Source organism: Trichechus manatus, unplaced genomic scaffold, assembly GCF_000243295.1.
Source record: "Trichechus manatus latirostris isolate Lorelei unplaced genomic scaffold, TriManLat1.0 scaffold00209, whole genome shotgun sequence".
Classification (NCBI taxonomy): domain Eukaryota; kingdom Metazoa; phylum Chordata; class Mammalia; order Sirenia; family Trichechidae; genus Trichechus; species Trichechus manatus.
Window position 1 is genome coordinate 2,884,099 of NW_004444145.1, and position 9,878 is coordinate 2,893,976.

Sequence of the window (9,878 nt, forward strand, 5' to 3'; positions counted from 1 at the left end):
ACCAATGACTGCCCTGACAGGGAACACAACAGAGAGTCCCTGATGGAGCAGGAGAAAGGTGGGGTGCAGAACTCAAATTCTAGTAAGAAGACCAGACTTAGTGGTCTGACTGAGACTGAAGTTACCCCAGAAAGCATGGCCCCTGGATTCTCTATTAGCCCAGAACTAAAACAATTTCCGAGGCCAACTCTTCAGACAGGGATTGGACTGGACGGTGGGACATAAAGTGATACTTGTGAGAAGTGTGCCTCTTAGCTCAAGTAGATACAAGAGACTAAACGGGCAGCTTCTGTCCGGAGGTGAGATGGGAAGGCAGAGAGTGTTAGGAGCTGGTTGAATGGACATGGGGAATCAGGGGTGGAAAGGAGGAGTTGTGCTGTCACAGTATGGGGAGAGCAATTAGAGTCACATAACAATGTATGTATAAATTTTTGTATGGGAAAAAAATCAAATAAGAAAGAGAGCACAATTAGAAACAAAGGCATGGTAACAGCTTAGTTACCAGCTGTTGCCTGTGCTCATAACTTACCTGTAGGAAGTCTTCCCTGACTGATTCACTCAGAATCACCCAGGTCACTCCAACTCCGTTATCCTGGCACCACCTGGTGGTCCCTCACAGTGGGGTTTGTCTTTTTACTTCTCCTGAAGAAAGAGATCCAGGGTTAACTCAAGCCTTTCCCAGGCATCTCCTCTCTCGACCCAGCCTGGCTATCTAAACCTCTCTCTGCAGCCGGCAGTTCCTGAAGGTACTAACCACATCCTGAATGAAATGAGACACCTATGATTAGCCTTGGCCGTAACGGACACACTCTTGAGTTTGCTCGGCACATGGGTAACAGGAAAGAACCCTTAGAAGAGACACATAATCCAATGAAAGCCAGAGAACTTTGGGATTAAGGATTCCTGCTCTCTGTGTAAGAAATGATTCCCAGAAGTGTGGTGAGGTCTGCAGGTCATCCCTCTACCAGCCTTGTAGAAGGAAGAGACCCTGTTGTAGTTCTTTGTGCAGTGCAGGGCTTCACAGGATCCTGGACAGGTGTCCTGCATAGCTCCCATGGCCTGGCCTCCAGGTACACCAGCAAGGTGCCAACAGTCCTCATCCACCCATACCCCTCCTGCTGCTGAGCGTTCATTCTCAAGTCTTTCCCCGCCAGGCACCCTTGGGCCTGCAACTCATCAGACCATCTTGGTTTTAGTACTGAGATGATGTCAGAAATCCTCTTCTTCCAGGAAGCCTTCCTAGACTGAACAAATGAACTTGCTTCCTTGGCTGTGCTGGCTGAAACACGAACATAACTTCTCCTTCTGGTGTAAGAGAACTGAGGCTTCAGCCAGCCCAGTGCCTATCAAACCACTGACTGTGACACATTACAGGATTGTGAAATAAATTTAGTGTTGCAAATCAGCATGAAAACATTTCTTTAAAAGGCCAGAATAGAATAGACTAAAAAAGAAGATATCAAAGTGTATCACATGTAACATGGGGAAATATTGTTTTGTCAAACTTTTGTTTCAGCTATTATATATACTATATAAACCAAACCCAAACCTGTAGTGACCCTATAGGGCAGAGTAGAACTGCTCTATAGGGTTTCCAAGGAGTGGCTGGTGGATTTGAACTGCCGACCTTTCGGTTAGCAGCCGAGCTCTTAACCACTGCACCACCAGGGCTCCATATGATATATAGAGCGTACCAAAAGTCTTTATCGGTTGTTGTCGAATTGATTCCAGCTCATAGTGACTCTACATGAATCATAGTAGAACTGTGCTCCATAGAGTTTTCAGTGGCTGATTTTTTTCAAAGTAGATCGCCAGGCCTTTCTTCTAAGGCACCTCTGAGTGGACTTGAACCTCCAACCTTTTGGTTAGCTGCTGAGCGCATCAACTGTACCACCCAGAACTCCACCAAAAGTCTCAGTGCAGCTTCAAGCTTTAATAACCTGAGAAGAATAAATGCTACAGACTTACAAAGAACATCATATGAAAGTTTTATTTAAATTTCTTTTACCTTTATTTAGTTTCATGAATTTTGATCAAGCTGGTTGATTGTGGCATTTAGATCTTCCATGTCTTTATTGAGCTTCTTTCTGGATGTTCCGTCCTTCACCAAAAGTGGTGTGTTAAAGTCTCCTACTATTATTGTGGAGCTGTCTATGTCTCTTTTCAGTGCTGTTAGAGTTTGTTTTATGTATTTTGGGGCCCTGTCATTGGGTATATAAATATTCATTATGGTTATGTCCTCCTGGTGTATTGACCCTTTAATCATTACATAGTGTTCTTCCTTATCCTTTGTGGTGGATTTTACTTTAAAGTCTGTTTTGTCGGAGATTAATATTGCCACTCCTGCTCTTTTTTGAGTGTTGTTTGCTTGATATATTTTTTTCCATCCTTTGAGTTTTGGTTTGATTGTGTCTTTAAGTCTAACATGTACCTCTTGTAGGCAGCATATAGACGGATCATGTTTTTTTATCCTTTCTGCCACTCTCTGTGTCTTTAATGGTGCATTTAGTCCATTTACATTCAGCGTAATCATTGACAGGTATGAGTTTGGTGCTGTCATTTCGATGTCTTTTTTTGTGTGTTGTTGACAGTTTCTTTGTTCCACTTAATTTTCTGTGCTGAGTTGTTTTTCTTTATGTATTTTCTTTTCATCTTTTTCATTGTTGATTTTGTGTTTGCTGAGTCTTTATGCTTTTCTTGATTTTCATTTTGATGTGTAGGATTGTTAGTTTCCTTTGTGGTTACCTTAATATTTACCACTATTTTTCTAAGTTTAAACCAGTCTTTTATTTTTTTGTATCTCTTTGACTTCCTCTCCATATGAAAGATCTATGTCTACATTTTTTAGTCCCTCTTTTTGATTTTAATGTTGTCATCTTTTACATATTGACATCTCTGTTTCCCTATTTTCAGTGTTTTAGCTTTGATTTATTTTTGTGACTTCCCTCTCTGGGTTGATATCTGGTTGCTCTGTCCTGTGTTCTAGTCTTGGGTTGTTAGCTGATGTTACTGATTTTCTAACCAGAGGACTCCCTTTAGTATTTCTTGTAATGTTGGTTTAGTTTTTGCAAATTCCCTAAACTTCCGTTTATCTGGAAATGCCCTAATTTTGCCATCATATTTGAGAGACAGTTTTGCTGGATGTATAATTCTTGGCTGACAATTTTTTTCCTAGTTTCATGAATTTTGAATAATAATTTTAAAAAATTTCAATGTTTGTTTTAGTCCATCGAACATGGTCAAACTACCTAACACAAAATTAAAAATAAAAATGTGTTATCAAAAATTCATAAAACTAAATAAAGGTAAAACAAATTTAAATCATTAAATTTTCAAACGATTTTTTTTTGTTAGTTTGTAGAATTTTTACTTCTGATAGTATTAAAGGGTAGAAGCGTCCTAAGACTTTTGGGGTACTCTGTCACATGTATGTGGGTAACTCAGTCTTGTTGTAAAATGTATTCTTACCATGGTCCAGTCACAGAAGTTTGAAAGCCAATAACGGGTGCAGTCTGATGCCTCCATTTTACAGCCTAGCCTCCTCCAAGAAGCCCTCTCAGATCTCCTAGCTGAATCAATCCCCCAACTCGCCCCCTTAGTATACTGTTGATGCTTCTATCTGGCCTTATCACAGCCTGCCTTGTGTCAGAATTACACACTCATGGGTCCGCTCTCCCCCCAGCTTATGAACTCCTGGACCAGAGAGGCCCGGCCATTTTCCCCTTTGTATTGCTTGCAAACTAGTTGCCATCAAGTCAATTACTTGCAAAGTCTAGCACAAGTTTTTCATGCAGTAGGTATTCCATAATCTCTTGTTAAATGTGATGAGAAAACCAAGGCCAGAGGGGTTAAAGTCAGCTACAACATTAGGCACTGGCTTCACAAAATGCTCTTCTTATAAAGCATTTACTGCAATAAGCATTTGAGTTATATGATACCCTCTCTTATTAAAAAATTAATCTTTCTCCCTTTCTTTCTCTCTTCTTTCTTTTTAACTGTAGTAAAATATATACAACACAAAATTTGTCGTTTTAACCATTTGGAAGTGTATAGTTCAGTAGCACTGTAGTCCTTGCGTGGTGCAAACAGTTAACGCGCTCGACTGCTAACAGAAAGGTTGGAGGTTCAAGTGCACCCAGAGGTGCCTCAGAAGAAAGACCTGACAATCTACTTCCGAAAAATCAGCCATTGAAGACCCTATGGAGCATAGTTCTACTCTGACACACATGGGGTTGCCATGAGTTGGAACTGACTCAATAGGCATTCATTATATTCACAATGTTGTACAACCGTCACCACTATATACTCTAAAACTTTTTCATCACCCCAAACAGAAACTCTGCACTCATTAGCCAATAACTCTCCATTCCCCTCTCCCCTCAGTCCCTACTAACCACCAATCTTCTCTATGCATTTGCCTATTCTGGATATTTCACAGAAGTTGGATCATACAATATCTGATCTTTTGCACGATGTTCTTTTATTACATACATATGCCACTTTGACTAGCTTCATCTGTAAGTTCAGTACCCTCAGTCTCAGGTAAGGCCAGAGTGTTATGACTTCTCTAGCATCACAGCCCTGGTCTCCCAACTCCCAGGCCACTCTCTGTTTACCACACTCTTGCCTCCCTTAGAGTTGCATGAGTGTCATATGGAGTTTTGGGGACTGGGCCTAGCTCTCTTGAGCCTGAAGGAGGGCTGTTTTCCTCAGCCTCCTCCACTCTACTCTAAGACACCCCCCAGCCTTGCGCTTGCCCTCTCCCAGCTCCCACTCAGGGTTAAAAATGCTTTAAAGATGCCAAAACTGGAAGTCTCAGGCAAAATCTGCTTTTGTGAAAGCCAAGGTCAGCCACCCAGAACACACCCTTGCTGGCCAGGTGGCCCCTTTGTAACAAAGTTTCTTTCTGTTTATCAATGAGGCTGCTCACCTCAGGGAGACGTGGCAGCCAGGAAGTTAGCAGTCACCACAGAGATGTTTGTTCAAGTTACTCAGACTATGGCTCAATTACAGGTTTCTTCGAAAAGTAGTGGCTGTCCTCACTCTCACTGAGGGCACAGGTGTGTGGAGCTAGACATCATCGTGAGGAGGGGACACGCCAATTTCAAGTGACTTGGGGGTGGGAGGCTGAGTGGCCATTTTGGCCAAATGATTCTCTGGCCCTTTCTTCCTTGCAAGCACTTTCTTCTCCATTAAACACAGCGCTTGTTTCATTTCTCCTGTACTCATGCTATGAACAGAGCAGCAAATTATCTCCTCCAAAGCCCTCCTCCCACTTCTGACCCTTTTGATCATAGAATGCAGGGAGATTTTCACTTTTACCCATAATTATACCTTCAAGACACTTCAGCTTTTCCCCTAGACTAAAGCTGCAGTGTTGTGGCTTATTTTCCCAGAAAGATGCACTGAAAGTTATTCTGTAGCTAGTCTATCAGGATTTCCCCCCAGGATATCTAGGTTTATGTTACGTTTGCGTAACATTTTAAATGTAAGTTACCCGAACATGAACTTTTGATTGAAAAAACCCAACCCAACTTGGTCCACCACTGTAGACCTAGACTAGTGCTTGGCATATAGTAGGTGCTCAGTAAATATTTGGTGACTTATTTCAAGTTTGTAAAAGTCACTGAAAATCAACATGATATGTGACCAACAGGAACTATGTCCAAGTCCAGCAGCTCACAGGTTTCTTACTGGGACATCTCAAGGTAGGGCGGGGTGTGTAGCTGTTCTCAAGCTGAGCCTTGACACTGGAGGCTCCTAGGAATCCAGGTGTGAAGGGACCCTAGTAGGGATGGGATGGGATTCCCTAATTACATAGGAACTCTGTCCAATTAACTGTTTCTAACAATCAGGCTGGGCTTGAGAGAATGCAAAAAAGGAACTTGAATTGATTCTCACCATCTGGGGAAAGGGAAGAAGAGAAGGGGGAAGGGTGTAGGAGAGCTATTTTTAAAGGATGGATCCTGGGTGGCACAAATGGTTTGTGGTTGACTGCTAACCTAAAGGTTGGTGGTTCGAACCCACCCAGTGGCACCACGGAAGAAAGGCCTGGTGATCTGTTTCCGTAAAGATTACAGCCAAGAAAACCCTACTCTGTAACACATGGGGTTGCCATGAGTCAGAATTGACTCCACAACAACAGGTTTGGTGTTTTGGTTTTATTCTTAAAGGAGTGGGCCAGTCTACGGATACGGCAGTGATGGGAGGGGGCAGAAATGTGTGCTTTCCTGCTCTCCTCATCCCGTAGTCTGCTCCTAGCTGCAGAACTTCTAACCAGGGCCACCAGATACTCAACACGCCACACCCTGAATTGAAGTTCTGTGCCCTGCCCCCTAAGATGGCCAGTCTTCCCAATTTCCATTGCTGCCAATACCATCACAATCTTTCAAATAACCCCTGCCCCTGCCCCACTCCGAGTCCTGAAGTAGTTTTTAATCCCTTCTCAACAGCAGGTTCACTCCCCACCCCCACTCCTAAATCCTGCTGATTCATCCTCTGCCTCCTGGGTCCTCCCCTTCCTCTCCACTCTCCCAACCGTCATTTGAAACTGTGCCCTTATCGCCCAATATCTGGAGGATCAGCAGTAGCTGCCTGCCAGCCTCCTTTGCCTCTGGCCTCTCTCTCCCTTTCACAATCAAAACAGCAGATTTTGTATTCCTTCAGTGCCATTTGATGGCGGCAGAAACACAGTTTGGGCAGTCAGCTTCCTGTTCGCTTCTCACCTTTAAGCTTGACCAGCGCTTGGCACTGGCTGTCATTCCCTCCTCAAAGTTCTTCCCTTATCTTCCTGCTAAGCAAGCCATGTCTCTTTTCTGTTTCAAATTCTTACTCCGAACTCCCCTCCTCCAAGAAGCCTTCCTAGCTTAAGGCGCATCTCACTGTTCTCAGTATCCAAGTGCACTTGTTTCTAAGTGTCACTACCCATGTTTTCCCCATGTGGGGCTCTCCTGCTAGATTTTATTGGGGAAGAAAAACCAACGGGCCCAGCCACAAGGCCACCTAGATCCTGGTTTCTTTCTCAGTCCTTAAATCCTGGTCCCCAAACTTCTGCCTCCAGAATGCCTTTCCTGGCCAATCCACCTAGCCTTCCAATCCTGTAGTGTCTGCTGCCCTGAGACACGTGGTCATGCTCTTCTGACCTGGCTGTCAGTCCTGTGTTCTCTATTACATGCAGAACTGAGGGTGAGGATTGGGTTTCCCCCTTCTTCCAAATCTCCACCTAGTGCTCAGGACTGGGGAGCACAGGGCACAGGAGAATAACCTGACCTCCTAGTGCTCTCAGGTGTCATAAAAGAGTCTTCTAACAGTCTTTCTTCTCCCTGAACTGAATCCATGCTTATTCACCACGCACGCCTTTCACACAGCACAATTACAGCATTGAGCTCCACACAGAGACAGGCACAGCCCTGCACTTGACCTCTTGCTTTTTCAAATCCTCACCCTCATCCTCATCAAATGGAACTGGACATTTTGGGCTTTCCCAGAGAGGGGCAGAGGGCTGTATGAAGAACTGAGTTCACCCAAGTCTGTGACATGGCTATTTACTGGGTCCCTTTGGCACCTATACCTACTCTGGTCCTCAGCTGCACTTCCAGGACTGGAGACATTGGACATGTCTATGGGAGCCAGAGAATGTTTATTTAGGACAATATCACCACTGTTTTTAATATTACCAAAACCAAAATCCACTGCCATGAAGTCGATTCTGACTCATAGCTACTGTATAGGACAGAGTAGAACTGCCCCATAGGGTTTCCAAGGCTGTAAATCTTTACGGAAGCAGACTGCCAATCTTCTGCTGAGCTGTTGGTTCACAGCCGGGTGCTTTAACCACTGTACCACCAGGGCTCCATTTTTAATAAGATGAAGTCAAATTAGAGTTATCTTCTTGACTTTTCACAGAAAGAAACTGAAGCACAGGGAGGTTAAGTAACTTGACCAAAGTCACACAGCTATGAAGTAGCAGAGGCTGAATTTGAACTCAGGCCCATGTCTCTCCAAAGCCCACTCTCTTAACCACTATACTACATTGCCTTGCATTTGGCTGGTGCTTGGAGATTTGCCAAAGCACATTCATATACATTTTCTCATGTGCTCTCCACCTAGGAAGTGTTTATGTGATTTGGCCAAGGTTATACAGCTAAATTAGTGACACAGCTGAGCCAGCTGCCTGGCTCATTATACCCACTACCCCCTTGCATTGAGAAGCCCTTGGCTCTAGGGTTACTGCCACTCCTATTCCTGATTTCTGTTCTAGACACTAGCTACATGGGCTAAGCAATGGTCATATCTCCTGTCCAAGTTTCCTCCAGCTGAACTTGGTTTAAGATGTTTCTGATCTCAGAGGGCATGTAACACATCAGCTGCCGTACTGACTTTGGGCAGTGATTACGAGGGTGAGGCCATCTTGGACAGTCCGGTGTCCTCATGGCTCTGCCAGCTCCAGACTTCCCTCTTCCTTTTGACAGTCCTGTCCTGTTCTCTGCCCTGGTGCCCCTGGCAGCAGCTTTCTCTTATTAGCTCTGAGTGCCTAAAGCGAGTGGCATCTTTGAGGAACTGAAGCTAGGGAAATGCTTGTGATGATACTGGCTTCTGATGGATAATCTGAACCAAAGTATATTTCAAACCACTCACTTAAGCTTGTTCTATTCACCACTGAATTTGCCTCTCTCATTGTTCTTAGCCTTCCTCTGATTGGTAGGGACACAGCCCATCCGTGTGGGAGGAGAATAGGGCCCGGGTTGGTTGCGCACACCCGCCTGGTAAAATGAGCCTCTTTGGTGTATCCAGAGTTACTAACCTCTCTCAGTGCCTGTAAACCGCATTTGTGGGTCTGGGTGTGAGCTGAGAGAATAGCCTTAAAACTACCGGTGGGACTGTGGCAATGGGTTGTTGGCTAATAGAGGAGGGGTCTCTTCTCAGCTTCTCTGGGAAACTGACCCAACACACACAAAGGAGAGCCCTGTCCTACCCTCTGCCATTTCTGGGGGCAAATGACATGCCGTTTCTCCTTTCTGTCAGCCTGGAACTCGGAACAAGTGACGGAGAAATCGGGAAGTTGGTGACAGTCACAGTCATGAACAATCATCCCGCTCCCCTCCCACCACAATACCACAGAGCGCCCTCCTCACCCCTAGAAGGCCCAAGCCTCTAGAGGGAGTTCAGTTAAGCCCCTGCTCGACCACCCCCACCAGGGAGTCCTCTCTTCCCTCATCTCTTCTGCTCAGGCACAAAGTGGCACTGGCAGGACGGAAGCGTCTCTGAAAGATTTTCTGGACTAGAGAACGTGGGGTGGCCCAACTTGGGGAGACAGGGGTGGGGGCGCAGAAGGAATGCTGGGGGCGTGAGGGGGTGAGGGGAAGAGGCTATAGAGCCCTGGAGGGAGGGCCCTGGCTTGTCTCCCCGCACACTCCTTCCTGCCCGTTCCAGAGGTCTGGGCTACCCGACTCATGATTTAAGGAAGGGGCAAAGGCGAGGGAGATCCCTTCAGCCCAAAGGGATTGGTTAGAGAAGATCCAGGGAGAAAAGGAGAGAGTGAAGGGGGGTCCTACGGAGGGAGGAGCTAGAGGAGACGACAAAGGGCAAATAGCGAAGGCAGGAGGGATCAGTCTAACCCAGCCCCTTCATTTAACTGTGGGGGTGGTGAGGAGAAGGAGGAGGCGAAAGTTGGCGGAGGCGGGGAGTTGGGAGCAAGGACTTGGCAGAAGTGAGACCAACTGGAGGGAAGTCCCGAGAAGCGGGAGGGATCTGAGTCCCGAGGCCGGGGAAATGCTCGTGGGGGGCTGTGAGGGCCGCGGGCAGCCTCTGCCGCTTACCTGTCACGCCGAGTCAGAGCCGCAGCCGCGCAGCCCGGCCGCTCGCGGGTTTGCAGACGG

At 45.7% G+C, this 9,878-nt stretch overlaps 1 protein-coding gene across 2 annotated transcripts in view; it reads right to left on the reverse strand.

Annotated features, from left to right (window-relative positions):
• GALNT6 (polypeptide N-acetylgalactosaminyltransferase 6) overlaps window positions 1-9,872 on the reverse strand; it is a 61,142-nt gene extending 51,270 nt beyond the window's left edge. For both annotated transcript variants that reach the window (XM_023742417.1, XM_004388343.3), the window contains exons 1-2: window positions 9,819-9,872; window positions 530-642 (exon numbers count right to left, since the gene is read on the reverse strand). The gene's annotated coding sequence lies outside the window, so the exon portion shown is untranslated. The remainder of the gene's footprint in view (window positions 1-529; window positions 643-9,818) is intronic.
• Between the last annotated feature and the right edge of the window lie 6 nt (window positions 9,873-9,878).